This window comes from Schistocerca americana, chromosome 1 (assembly GCF_021461395.2).
Source record: "Schistocerca americana isolate TAMUIC-IGC-003095 chromosome 1, iqSchAmer2.1, whole genome shotgun sequence".
Lineage (NCBI taxonomy): Eukaryota > Metazoa > Arthropoda > Insecta > Orthoptera > Acrididae > Schistocerca > Schistocerca americana.
In genome coordinates this window covers 1,014,104,575-1,014,119,111 of record NC_060119.1, presented here as the reverse complement: position 1 = coordinate 1,014,119,111, position 14,537 = coordinate 1,014,104,575, and positions in this window count along the sequence as shown.

Genomic DNA, 14,537 nt, shown 5'->3' with positions numbered 1-14,537 from the left:
TGTTCCTCCCAGTCATTTCACTCCTCCTGCGTATCTTCACTTCCATCCACTCTCTGTGGCATGCTGCATCCACTCTCTGTGGCATGCCGTGTGTGTGTGTGTTTTAGTCTATGAGTAAATTTCAAAACAGGGCACACTCCACCGCACATTGACTTCCTTATATGCTGGAATGGTTTCTACCCTTCCTCAGCCGTACCTTGTGCTCCACTTCTGTGACCCCTTCATCAGTCTTCATATTCTCCCCCTACGTTCGCTTGCTTTATCTCGACACATTACGTTTGACAAACACTGTTTTAGAAATGACAACATTTTTCGCCTGGACAGTCATCAAATGTATTTAACCGCAATTGCAATTTCGGCCTATTATGACACTTCGACTGACAGTTTACTATGACGTGCGTCAATGAGTAATCGTTTCTTTTAAGAAAACACTGCCCTAGTATCAAACATGTTTATAATGTATATCCCGTATTCATAGTAAGGTAGCAATCGTTGTTATTTATATAAAAGAACGTAGTGCTTCGTGTAGTAATTATTATCGAATTCATGTCATGGGCGCACTTAATTTTCACTGCGCGTCCACCAGCACGGTGGTTATCTTTCCGTAATGGCACCAATCGTTTATGGAGTGTGTTGTCTTTCTGCATAAGCAGTCTTTTGTTTCTGGCTGATACAGCCCACCCTGAGATGGTTTAACGCGTCTTGCACAGCAATATCTCGTTCCATTTGTGTCTTGAAAATGACGTGGTGTTCAGCTGTCGAAAGAACAGCGTTCATCGAGGACTTTACGCAACAGCATTCCCGTACGCAAGTGAAGCGCCCATAAGACACGGATGAAACGAAATGAAATTTCACAGGGTGGGATGGTATTGTGATGCTCTTTCAGTGATTACGAAAGCGAGTCGAATTTATAAACAACTTGGCAGTGTGAGCATAATTATCAACATGACGTTGCACACCCTCTGCTCTGGATGCACGCACTGGTTCCGTTGGGAAGAGTATGGCAAAGTCGTTGTATCATCTCGTAAGCCAAGCTGGCGGGCAACTGTTACAACTAATGTCATTGATATTGGCACTAGGACGGAGATAGCGTCAATATCGGGAAGAGATCTAGGGATCTCGATGACCACACAAACAGCTCATGGAGACATATGCGACGTGTGGACGAGCATTGTCCTTTTGAAAAATGGCTCCACGCATGAGAGGTAAAAGATGAGGGCACAGGATGCCCGTGACATACCACTGTGCTGTCGGAGATCCCCTAATTGACAGCCATGACTGAAGCCATTCCAATGACTCCTCAAACCATGACGCCAGGAGAACGCCGTTGGGCCTTTAGAAAGCATTGGAAGTGAGGGATCTCTCCTCAGATCGCCGCCGCACTCACCGACAATGGTCATACGGAGTAGTGCAATACTGCGATTCATCGCTGAACACAGTGTGACACCACTCATCAGCAATCAGTGCTTGCCGGTCACGGCAACACTCCAAACACAGGCGTTGGTGTTGTGATGCTAACACTGGCTATGAGTGGGACGATAATTCCCTAGTCTGGCTGTTGACAGTCTCCGACCAGTCATGCAGGTGACTCAGAATATTGCAGGGAGCTCGTTACTTAATCTCGGATCGCAGTCGCAGATTTGAAGGAGTTACAATATGAGTGGTGCACAATAAGGCGATTCTGCCTTGTGGTCAGACGTCGCCGTCACATTCCCATACAGTCCAGCATTGAGCCACCGTCACATCCGAATGCACCACTAATCTGGATATTGTACGATTCGACCAACCTGCCAAATTGAGACCTGTGGTGAGGGACTGTCTCGAACGCTGTCAGGTGCTGATAACGCTGTCTCAAACGAGTAAGCAGCATCTCCCTGTCCTTCACAGTGATCACTCAACATCTGTGCTGCTCACGCTACTAACCTTGGTAACAACACTAAACAAGAGCAACTCTAATGTGCTATGGTGGCTGTTTTAATTGCCATAGAGAATTGCTGTTCTGATCATTTGCATGAGCGTCGATGGTGTGTATGTGTATGAAGTCAAACTGACATCCGACCACGTTTTTTGGGTGCTTCACTTTTTTTTTGTAGCTACCGTTAAAAAAAACCGAGGAAAACACAGTCATTTCAAACAGGACAATGCAAGAGCACACACTACCAACGAAAATGTTATGGGTTGGTTTTGGTAATGGGAACAATATGAGATGCTAAACTGTGCTACTATTTTCTCGGACCTTTCTAAAGTTTGTCTTGATTCGCCTGAACTGATGCACGAGCTGAGACATTGTCCAAGCAACGTGCCGTAGCATATGTTGCTATCGGATCATGGTTATTTTGGTATTGGCTCCCGCACAATGTCGAACTATATGAAACATCCAGTATGTGTGCTTGGATGCTGCAGGGATTGATGGAGGATAAACTTTAATGGCAACGTGCTTCTCAAGTAAGCTTTATTTAATAATGAGCCTACAGAATACTTTTTACTGCTTCAGTCCTTTCGTATTTATATTTATTAGCACTACGCGCTTCAGAAGCATGCTGCTGTCATCAGTTGCAGTAAAGTTGACGATGAAATCATGCAGCCGAAAAGTGTCATACCAATAAATTTCGTCACAGCTGTCAAAAGTTTATTAATGTAAGAATTGTAGTTAAAGTATTTGATTGTGTACTGTCTGAACGAATTGCAAGCGTAGCGCTCACGTCGGGTAGCAATAGTAATGGGAGTTGCTGGAAAGGACTAACGTTTAGAGTAGTAGGAAGTATTCATTGATTTGCAAAGATTTAAAGTCATTGTAAGACACCTCTGAGAATAAGGCTGATCTATTGGAAAATAAATTGTTCTTAAATTGAATCCTTATGTGTTTGCACCCCTATTCACTTCTTGCAAACACAACAATGTCTCTCTGTTCCAAAATGACCTTCGCTAAACATCCTAGGCGACTTTCTCCCACTGACTGCACTAAAGGGTGACATAGTAGATCCCTGCGCACATCATCAACGTCCTCATTGCGCCACTTGGTAAACTTGCCCAGGCCATACAAGCTGCAGGACAGCCCAGCTGAGGAGCTACAAAGGAAGGCAGCTGAACTACAGAATCACCGACACAAACAGTTCAGTCAAGCGACAGCAGCAGTATTTTTAAAACTCTATAAATAACCCTGTATTAATGTAAGATGACATAAGCTAGTAGTTCAGGAGTTAGAGGTAGCAGTACGAAGGACGCTGTTGTACTAGTACAGGGTTTCCCAACAAAATTTTCTCGAGGACCCCATCATCGATCATGATTGGTACCTTGTCATATCACGGTATCAAGTACCTAAAAAAGCCAAATTAAGTGTCTTTTTACACGTTTTCTATTTTTGGTACTTAGAAAAATCATTGACATATTCATTATTGAAAAATCAGCTGCAAAAAGGCAGTGCGCGCAGTCTAACGGCATACAGCAGAACTATTTGCCTCTGTCTAATTCTAGTTTTGCGCTAGAGTGTGCTAGTGTCAGTTGGCTCTAGGAAAGCGCTAGACGCAGAAGTTAACTTTCGTTAAAGCTCTGCTCATGCAGGAAGCGGCCAAAACAAAAAATCTCTTATTATACGAAACATATTTAAAATATTTTTTTTTATTCTGATAGCATCTTGCGGACCCTTCTGGCATAGCTCGCGGACCCCTGGGAGTCCGCGGACCACCTGCTGGGAATCACTGTACTAGTAAATGTCATTTAGTGGGGCTAAATTCGAGCTTCGACAGCTTATTCAGAAAGTGAATGTAGCGTTTCAAGTCGTCTAGACGGGTAATAAACTATTGCTGTTTCACTACATCAAGTCTAAAATTATGGGATAAGACAGGGCCAAATTAAGTGTACGGTATGCAGCTAATAATTGGGATCAAGCGAAGGTAATTCTGGATGAAAACTATACAGATTAGCACACCCTTAGTTTTTACGCCTGTATGATATTTCAGCTCTGAGAACACCCAGGGAAAGCAACTGAGTCATGGGTAAACAGAATAGACAAACTAAACTAAACTCGGGCCGAACAGGCCATGAAAGCCCAACGCTACCGACCGGCCGCCGTGTCACCCTCAGACACAGGCGTCACTGGATGCGGATATGAAGGGACATGAGGTCACTACACCGCTCTCCCGCCCGTATGTTTGTTTACAAGACAGGAGCCGCTACTTCTCAAACAAGTAGCTCCTCAGTTTGCCTCACAAGGGCTGAGTGCACCCCGCAGCGTTTGGCAGACCGGATGGTCCCCCATTCAAGTGCTAGCCCAGCCCGACAGCGCTTAACTTGGGTAATTTGACGGGAACCGGTGTTACCAATGTGGCAAGGCAGTTGGAAAACAAAATAGGTGATTTATCCAAATCATTCAGAGAGCTGGTCACCAAAGTGACAGTGACGGCACAACTACAAGGCGTATTAGAACAAGTAAGCACTCTAGGAAGGGCTTTCTTCATACAGGGCGTAGAAAGCGACGCGGTTCGGACAACTCTACGAAGCCAAGGTGAACAAATTAGCTTAGGAAACGTACTGGAAGTAGCATTGCAAGGGGAAAGCTTACTATTGTCGATGAAAGGAAAGAGTAAATTCCAGAGAATGGCACATAACGAATTTTTATTTCGAAGTAACCTAGTAGAAAGATGTTACAGTTATGGGCAAAGACTGCAGGAAGCCAAAGAGGTGCACTGAGATGCGGTGGGTAGTGACACAAAGAAGAAGGAAGAAGCGAAGAGCTACCAGAATTTTTGTTATCTGTGTGATAAGAAAGGTCACACAAACAAGGAATGTAAAGTGCGTTTACTGGAAGTAACTGATGTTGATCCCAGCACAGTTAATGTGAACTGTAGGAAGACCGATGGACTGCGTGTGTGTAAACGCCTTCAGTGTACTCTGCCGGATAACTGTGGACCGTGTGCAAAAGCAAAACACGTAACGTGTTTTAAATGTGAGCGAACAGGGCACTATGCCCAGGACTGCAACGCACAGAGAAAATGTTGAATGTCAATGCCAAACAGAAATGGCAAAAATCATGGAAACTAAGGGTATATAACACAAAGTAGTTGCATATTACGTGAGGGAAAGACCAAACATTAGAGTCATGGGCACTGAAATCTAGAACGAAATTATGAAGGAATATTTCTACGAACTAGGAAAGCAGCTACGGTTGTTAATAAGTACCGGGGCATTTATAAGCCTTGTAGAAGAAGAGAGGCTCATAAAAGTAGCAGTAATTGCCAGGGAAGTGTGTGGCGCAACGTACGGTGGATACTCTGGGAATTACGGATCTGTAGTTACTGCTAAGAGAGCAAGTGTCAGCGAAGCGCGAGTTCCATATCAGCGAAAGAGGGCCGCATATACAAACTAGTTCAGGTCGTGTAATTTCTGTCACAGAGCTGTTTTCAAGCTTAATAAATTGGAAGTTGGAACTTCAGGAGTGTTCTTACGACATTGTGTATAAACCCACAAAACTCAATGCAAAGGCAGATGCATTAAGTCAAATGTACTCTGATGCTGTGGAGGATATAAGTGAACGTACAGGACACATAAGAGTGGTAAGGGAAAACGAAGAGCAGGAGGATGAAAATAAGGAAATTAGCGCCGTGGAAAAGGGCCGAAATTATGAAGGAAATGCTTGATAACACTTAGACATCAAAGGATTCACAGAACTCCAGACCGAATAAAGAATTATAAGCGTTAGAGAGGCATTAAAAGAGATGTAGAAGAGTAGAGTAGGAGATGCGAGAAATGTCAAAGGAATAAGTTCTCGCAGAGGAAGACAAAGATGCCTCTAGTAACTACAGATACAGTGACAATAGTATTTGCGAAATGTTGCTTGGACATCTGTGAGTTTGTCGTTCAGTATTAACATTTCTCGGAGATACTAACAAGATCTGAACTCTGCGGCATGTATTGTACAGCGAACAGACTGCTCCGCATAAGATGATGTGAAATGTTATGACAAAGTCACACAATAGAAACTAATGACCATCTAAATTTAAACAGATGTGGCCCAACTGAACTTGAAATACGGATACCATAGCTCAGACAGATATAACCAGAAAGTGAAAAATATGGAATGAAACTTAAGGTCACGATAAAATCACGTTTATTCCTAAGATGCATTAACTTGATTTCAATCACTGAATAGGCAGTACAAATAATTACGAAATGCACAGAAGTTTAAATGAATCGCTAAACGTAAATGATAATGTCTTGGCACAGGTGAATGCAAAACGGAATGAAATAATACAATTGGATATATCCACGAAAACTCACAACTATTGCTGGAGTAGTCAACAGAAAAAAGAAAAGACCCAGAAACGTGCGTACAAGCATCAGTTCCATTGCCTATCCACATTTTGAGTTCAGCTATCTGACTGCGTGACTTAATTCAGAAAAGCAAAACACTAACATGAAACACATGACTTGGCTGTCCTCTCGTCACAACGTTCATAAATGGCTTCATGCTTACGATCGTCCTAAAACTCAGTTGCAGAGGATGGCTGCAGTCACGGTTGTGGGGGTTAAGTTCAGCCCCAGCAACTGTGTTCAGCTCTAGGACGAAGGCCTCCCTCTCTGCAGTTCTAAGGCAAAGACATCTCTCCCTGTGACGATCCAAGCTGAAATATCTATCTGCTCTCCTTCCCAAAATCTTGCTGGTTCTGCCAGCACCGGATACTCATTACCCAATCATTGCAGGACCTCCGAGTTCCAGCCAATGAAAAATTTATAACAGCAACAAGCTCCCGTCTCTTAAAGAATCTGCTGCGTTTAACCAGTAGTACACATTTCTCTCTTAGAGTGAACAGAAAGCAAATATTCTCTCCCACGGTGCGGGTCGTTTCAAGTTTTGGCCAATGATAGCGGCTGCATATATGCACTCGTGTGTCGTCTTTGGTGCACCAATCGAAGGCTCCCTTATAAAATTTAAACATCTGTTACTGCTAGCCTTCCTTTGGTCCAACAGATTCTTCTTGTTCTGAGTGACTTGTGTTTTTCCATCCCCCTGCAGAGCTCTATCTTATTTAGAAAGAATTCCTTACGTTGCCTCTTACAATGGAAGTTCATAACTTGTCGAACGGCTCCTTCTCCCTCTCTGAAACTGTTGTCACGACATGTGACACCGTCTGTCCTTTCAGTGTGTACTTGGCTGGGGCTCTGCCTTTCTGCGAGGAACAGTTCTAAAACTCGGTTGCATCACTCTCCTAGGGCCAGCCAGCGGATCCAGCTTATAGGAAATATTATACATATTCTTCACCGTATAGAAATGAAATTAATACTTATTCGCAGTCACTGGTGTTTGTTTCAGATACATCCGTACTTTCATGCATCACTAGTAATTTGAAGTGATTTGGTAGTTGCCGCGGTACTCGGGATTGGCAGTTCTGTTAAATTCTATATATACAGTTATTAACCAAAAAAATAAATACTGAATACTGTAATATTATTTACTCTGTTAAATATTGTGAGCTAGCATGAGACTCTGAAATAACCCAATACCGCGATAACATACGTACGAACATCGGCTATTCCGAAGTACGCACGAAATAATACAGGATGTTCAAAAAGTCTCTCCGCAGTGCCGTATAATTGTTAGCCGCGCGTGTCGTATGATTGTTCGCCTGCCTGGGCTACTTCCCTTCAACATGACTTTCCCAACATTCCGCTGTTTTGTTTATCTCAGTAAAAATGAATATTCAATAAATTAATAACTTGCATTTCACCGAATTTCATTTCGGTATATTCACTGCGCCATACGGCACGCGCAGCTAACAATCATACGGCACTACGGAGAGACTTTTGCAACACCCCGTATTTTATACACAGCGCGCGACTCACCGCCTTCTAACAGATTGTTCGCATGAACGCTGCTATTATGGAGAGAAAATACGCGTTTTTTTACGCAAACTGTAATGATTAATTGGTTCTCAGGGGTTACTAGTCATTTATGTACTAACTTTCACAAAGGAACATATTTTTAATGCTTGTTGTTGTTGTGGTCTACAGTCCTGAGACTGGTTTGATGCAGCTCTCCATGCTACTCTATCCTGTGCAAGCTTCTTCATCTCCCAGTACCTACTGCAACCTACATCCTTCTGAATCTGCTTAATGTATTCATCTCCTGGTCTCCCCCTACGATTTTTACCCTCCACGCTGCCCTCCAATACTAAATTGGTGATCCCTTGATGCCTCAGAACATGTCCTACCAATCGATCCCTTCTTCTGGTCAAGTTGTGCCACAAACTCCTCTTCTCCCCAATCCTATTCAGTACCTCCTCATTAGTTATGTGATCTACCCATCTAATCTTCAGCATTCTTCTGTAGCACCACATTTCAAAAGCTTCTATTCTCTTCTTGTCCAAACTATTTACCGTCCATGTTTCACTTCCATACAGGGCTACACTCCATACAAATACTTTCAGAAACGACTTCCTGACACTTAAATCTATACTCGATGTTAACAAATTTCTCTTCTTCAGAAACGCTTTCCTTGCCATTGCCAGTCTACATTTTATATCCTCTCTACTTCGACCATCATCAGTTATTTTGCTCCCCAAATAGCAAAACTCCTTTACTACTTTAAGTGTCTCATTTCCTAATCTAATACCCTCAACATCACCCGATTTAATTCGACTACATTCCATTATCCTCGTTTTGCTTTTGTTGATGTTCATCTTATATCCTCCCTTCAAGACACCATCCATTCCGTTCAACTGATCTTCCAAGTCCTTTGCTGTCTCTGACAGAATTACAATGTCATCAGCGAACCTCAAAGTTTTTATTTCTTCTCCATGGATTTTAATACCTACTCCGAATTTTTCTTTTGTTTCCTTTACTGCTTGCTCAATATACAGATTGAATAACATCGGGGAGAGGCTACAACCCTGTCTTACTCCCTTCCCAACCACTGCTTCCCTTTCATATCCCTCGACTCTTATAACTGCCATCTGGTTTCTGTACAAATTGTAAATAGCCTTTCGCTCCCTGTATTTTACCCCTGCCACCTTTAGAATTTGAAAGAGAGTATTCCAGTCAACATTGTCAAAAGCTTTCTCTAAGTCTACAAATGCTAGAAACGTAGGTTTGCCTTTCCTTAATCTTTCTTCTAAGATAAGTCGTAGTGTCAGTATTGCCTCACGTGTTCCAGTATTTCTACGAAATCCAAACTGATCTTCCCCGAGGTCGGCTTCTACTAGTTTTTCCATTCGTCTGTAAAGAATTCGTGTTAGTATTTTGCAGCTGTGGCTTATTAAACTGATTGTTCGGTAATTCTCACATCTGTCAACACCTGCTTTCTTTGGGATTGGAATTATTATATTCTTCTTGAAGTCTGAGGGTATTTCGCCTGTCTCATACATCTTGCTCACCAGATGGTAGAGTTTTGTCAGGACTGGCTCTCCCAAGGCCGTCAGTAGTTCCAATGGAATGTTGTCTACTCCGGGGGCCTTGTTTCGACTCAGGTCTTTCAGTGCTCTGTCAAACTCTTCACGCAGTATCGTATCTCCCATTTCATCTTCATCTATATCCTCTTCCATTTCCATAATATTGTCCTCAAGTACATCTCCCTTGTATAGACCCTCTATATACTCCTTCCCCCTTTCTGCTTTCCCTTCTTTGCTTAGAACTGGGTTTCCGTCTGAGCTCTTGATGTTCATACAAGTGGTTCTCTTATCTCCAAAGGTCTCTTTAATTTTCCTGTAGGCTGTATCTATCTTACCCCTAGTGAGATAAGCCTCTACATCCTTACATTTGTCCTCTAGCCATCCCTGCTTAGCCATTTTGCACTTCCTGTCGATCTCATTTTTGAGACGTTTGTATTCCTTTTTGCCTGCTTCATTTACTGCATTTCTTCTTCTACTGTATTTCTTTCCCCCATTCCTGTCAATTGTTCCCTTATGCTCTCCCTGAAACTCTGTACAACCTCTGGTTCTTTCAGCTTATTAAACGGAATATTTTTCTGTATTTACTATTCGTTATCTGCAAGACAAAAATCTCATCTGCCGTTAAGCGGCCAATCTTAAACATACTCAACTCATTCAGTACGAAAACATTAATGAATGGAATTTGTCTTTACTTTACTAGCTTTGAAACTATTAAAATATCAAAATAGAGAAGACTCCCGCATTTACATTTAATATTTCAGACTGAATTTCTAACTAAAAAATATCGTCAGCGTAATGGCCGACCAAATGCTGCTAGGGAAAGAGAGCTGCCCGCAACACGAAGTTCTGAAATAGAGTTGTTAATTACAATTAATGTTGGCTATTATAGGCGGTGCTCACTGCTCATTAGCAACACTTTTTAATAACAATTGGACATATATTCTGATAGCTTATAGACAGACTTACATTAATATAAGACTGTGACACAATGGCGGCCTTCCGCTAGACGAAACAAGCTAGGAAAAAAAAATCTAACCCAAAAAATTATCGCTGTTCTTCTTGATCTACATTACACAAATATTATAAACAAAAGGCTATTTGTTAAACGCATCGTTGTTTGCGAGCTTTACAGCTAATAAACTACACTTTGTAATATTTGATATTCATCACGCACCCGGACGCAGTCTTTCAATAATTTATAGTTCAATCGTCACTATTTTTTTAACACACAATAAACCTTTAACTTTTCTCGAAATGTCAATTTATGTGACGTTCCGTCACATAGTCTAATTTGAATAGTGGATTATTGATTAATTTATGTAGCAGTTTAGGGAAAAACTGTCACATTGTTAAGTCCTTTAGATACAACAGCTGGCTATCGATACATGTTACACTTCAAGACGAGCTGAGCAAGTTAACAAAATGGTTCAAATGGCTCTGAGCACTATGGGACTCAACTTCTGAGGTCATTAGTCCCCTAGAACTTAGAACTAGTTAAACCTAACTAACCTAAGAACATCACACACATCCATGCCCGAGGCAGGATTCGAACCTGCGACCGTAGCGGTCTCGTGGTTCCAGACCGCAGCGCCTAGAACCGCACGGCCACTTCGGCCGGCAGCAAGCTAACAGAATCAGTGCCAAACAAGAGGCAGGATGTCGAGAGAGCAGCACAGAAATTTGCAGAACAAACGTTGTTAAGGTACGGAATTCCGTCAGTGCTATTGACCGACCAGTGTTGAAGACGGTATGTAACTTATTAAGGTTCTGGAAGATCAATACCTCAGCATTTCACCAACTGACAAATGGGATGCTTAGAGCACACGGAATGCTAGTGGAACATTTGCGACACTTCATAAAAAGTATTTTTATATTTAATATAACGTCCCATAGTAGGACTGGGTACACACCGTTTAGGAAAAAGGAATCCTATAGGAAGTGTAAAGAGCTGTCGGGTATGAATATGTTTATGATATACAGGACATAAAATCCCGTCTGAGGCCTGCGATCATTTCTATGTTAATAATTGGCAACCAGTGCTGTACAATCGCAATAAAGTCAATTGACTCTCTTATTAGAACATGTTACGCGTTTCGGGATTACACCCATCTTCAGACATCTGTTACAAAAAAGTACAAAGCATAAGTGAACAGCACACTCAACATCAACGTTACAGAAAATAAGTCGGATCATATGCGTTATATACCACAAACTTCAACTCTATACTAACCAACTAGGCGTACAACCTTGACAACTCAAACAAAGTGCCCAATAACGTATAACTGCAACACAAGCAGTTTTGAAGCAGAGCGTATACTGACGCTAAACAAGTCAACTAGCAGCGAAGCGCCCACGGTAGGGGGCGCTGCATGGTCATGTGCTCCATACGTTCACATGTAATTTAATAATAACACACTCAGCATATAACATCTAGCAGGGTGTAATTACGACTAGCAACCGGAATGGTACTTCCGTACACGTTAACACTAAAGGGCTTTTTTAAAAATTTTTTTAGAAAGTTCAAAATTTTTACATTGGCATACATACCTATAGCCAGTAATGGCACTAAGCACAAGTCAAACCATATGTCAATATAAAATAAATAATAGGGGGGGGGGCGGGGGTGTTCCTTCATGAATAGACCTTTCAACCTACCATATCTCTAAAAGAATACCACCAAGTTAAAAACAACCAACATTATCCATCATAAACTAAGACCCTGTGATCGGCTCGCGTACACAAACGTCTTAGGCGCCATCTGTTAAAGCCAACGGCAACCACCTCGCCGGCAGCCGTCCGCCTATCAAATTACAGCCAAGTGATATTCATGTGCCATGATTGCCCAAATAGAAGCCCTCAGACAACAACTTACACCCACGTGTGTGTTTTGGGATTTTATGAAAATGTTCTTCCTCTCAGCATTAAACTCTTTCCAGTTGGTAGACGTTCAAACTGGCGTCCGGCCATCCAGAATTAAGTTTTCCGTGATTTTCCTAGATCGATACAGGCCAATGCCGGGAAGATTCCTTTGAAAGGACACGGCCAATTTCCTTCGCCATCTTGACACAATCCGATCTTGTGCTCCGTCTATAACGACCTCGATGTCGACGGGACGTTAAACCCAATCTTCCTTCCTTCCTTTAGAACGACAAGTTCTTTTATATGACAAGACGGTAAAATGAGGTTGTTCAGCGATATCTAGATGCACAATTCCATATGAAGTGGTTGCAGTGGGCCCACCCAATGTGACACTTAAGATGGTTAGAAATAAGCAGACGAAAATAAACGCAAACCGGTTGAAGCCTTTTTATTAACGACAAGAAGAGTCGATAGGAGACAGTAGCAGGAGGGACTGTTTTTATTTTACTGAACCTATGAGCCGCGGTCCAAACAAAACTGACCTCATGGGTGCTGATACCGCTAGCGGATGTTGAACACCAAATCACATGAAAACTCATCTGTGATTTATTACCATCATCAGTTCAAGGTAGATACCACGATTACCGCGGATAATTGTGATGTATGTGAATCTGGTCACCTAGAACTTAGAACTACTTAAACCTAACTAACCTAAGGACATCACACACATCCATGCCCGAGGCAGGATTCGAACCTGTGACCGTAGCAGTCACGCGGTTCCGGACTGAAGCGCCTAGATCCGCTCGGCCACCGCGGCCGGCTCGTCCAACAGTGCAGCGAAAGATTAAGCAACGTATATATCAGTAGAACAGAATGCAATTCTTTTAAGTAATGAATTGGATAGTAATGTAGCCAGATTAGAACAAAATAAATACTTAATTCAGCAGTTAACGAAACGTAGCGACCAATGAGTAAATATTAAAAAACTGTATGAATGAGCTGGATCAATTCATTGCATATTCACTAAATGCGACGGATGCAGGGCTAAAGAGAAAGGCTGTGTTCGTTACCATCAACAAAAAAATGAAACATATAGCCTCTTCATTTAAAGAGTTAAGTACTGAGTATAAGCAGTTGGTAACCGTCATCGTGCACACACAAAATGGGATTCTAGTGCAACACATCATGAACCCTATACAAAACTTAAAATATTTAAGATTAACTGAAGACGATCTTAGAAAAGTACGATTCACCATATCCTTGTCAGACGAATATGGATACATGCTTCTAAAATTAATCGATGTGGATTCGTTAGCAGTTTATAGTGGCGATGATCAATTTATATAGAATGTTGTACTCACAACAGCAGCAAAAGATGATACAGGGAAATAGATTTATATATAGCTAGAGTAAGAATATTTACTATTACATGATTTTAAGAACTTGTTTGCTAAACTCACAGCAGATCTATTACAATCCATTGCTAAGGGAACAAATATGTAAACATTCCTTTGTAATGCGATCCGTGTCCGAACAAGGCGAGTTGAATTTCAGTTGTTGCAAAGTAAGAAAATTCCAAGAATCTGTATCAGAAAATCAACTATTTCAGGAAATGTGTTAGTGATAATGAATGGCAAAACATTAGCCCACAGGACCATGGCCGTGACCATTTTGTTTGAGGAACAAGCTTCCAGGGCCATTCACTTACACGTTTTGGGATTATTAAAACCTCATACAAACTGGAAAGATTATAGATCCCTGGCATACATCCACTCATACAGAATAATACACCAGTGTCACTAGAAACGGGCATTGTCCCTAGTATCGCAATGGAAATCGATTGTTGTGAAAAACTAGAGAAGAAGTAAGTATATCAATGGTACCATTAGAATTGCCATGAAGACATGTAACAACTAGGTTAGATGACCTAAGGGTGGCAGGTAAAAGATTGGAGGATATGGACCAGTTGATTGATGATCATCATCATCTTCTTCCAAGGATTAAATATCGTAATTACCTCTTCCGGTCTCTATCATCCATCCATCTCTTACGAGGTCTACCTAGTTCTGTCTTTCCAGTCGGCCGATAGGCCATTATCTTTTTTGGCGATCTATTTTCGGTCATTCTCTCAAGATGATCCTTCCATTTCATTCTATTCTCTTCTGTCTTGCCATTAACTGAAAAGATTTTTAAATCTGATCTTATTGTTTCATTCCTTATTTTATCCATTTTATTACAGCCTCTTACATATCTCATGAGCTTCATCTCTGCTGCTTATACACACGACTTTTTTTG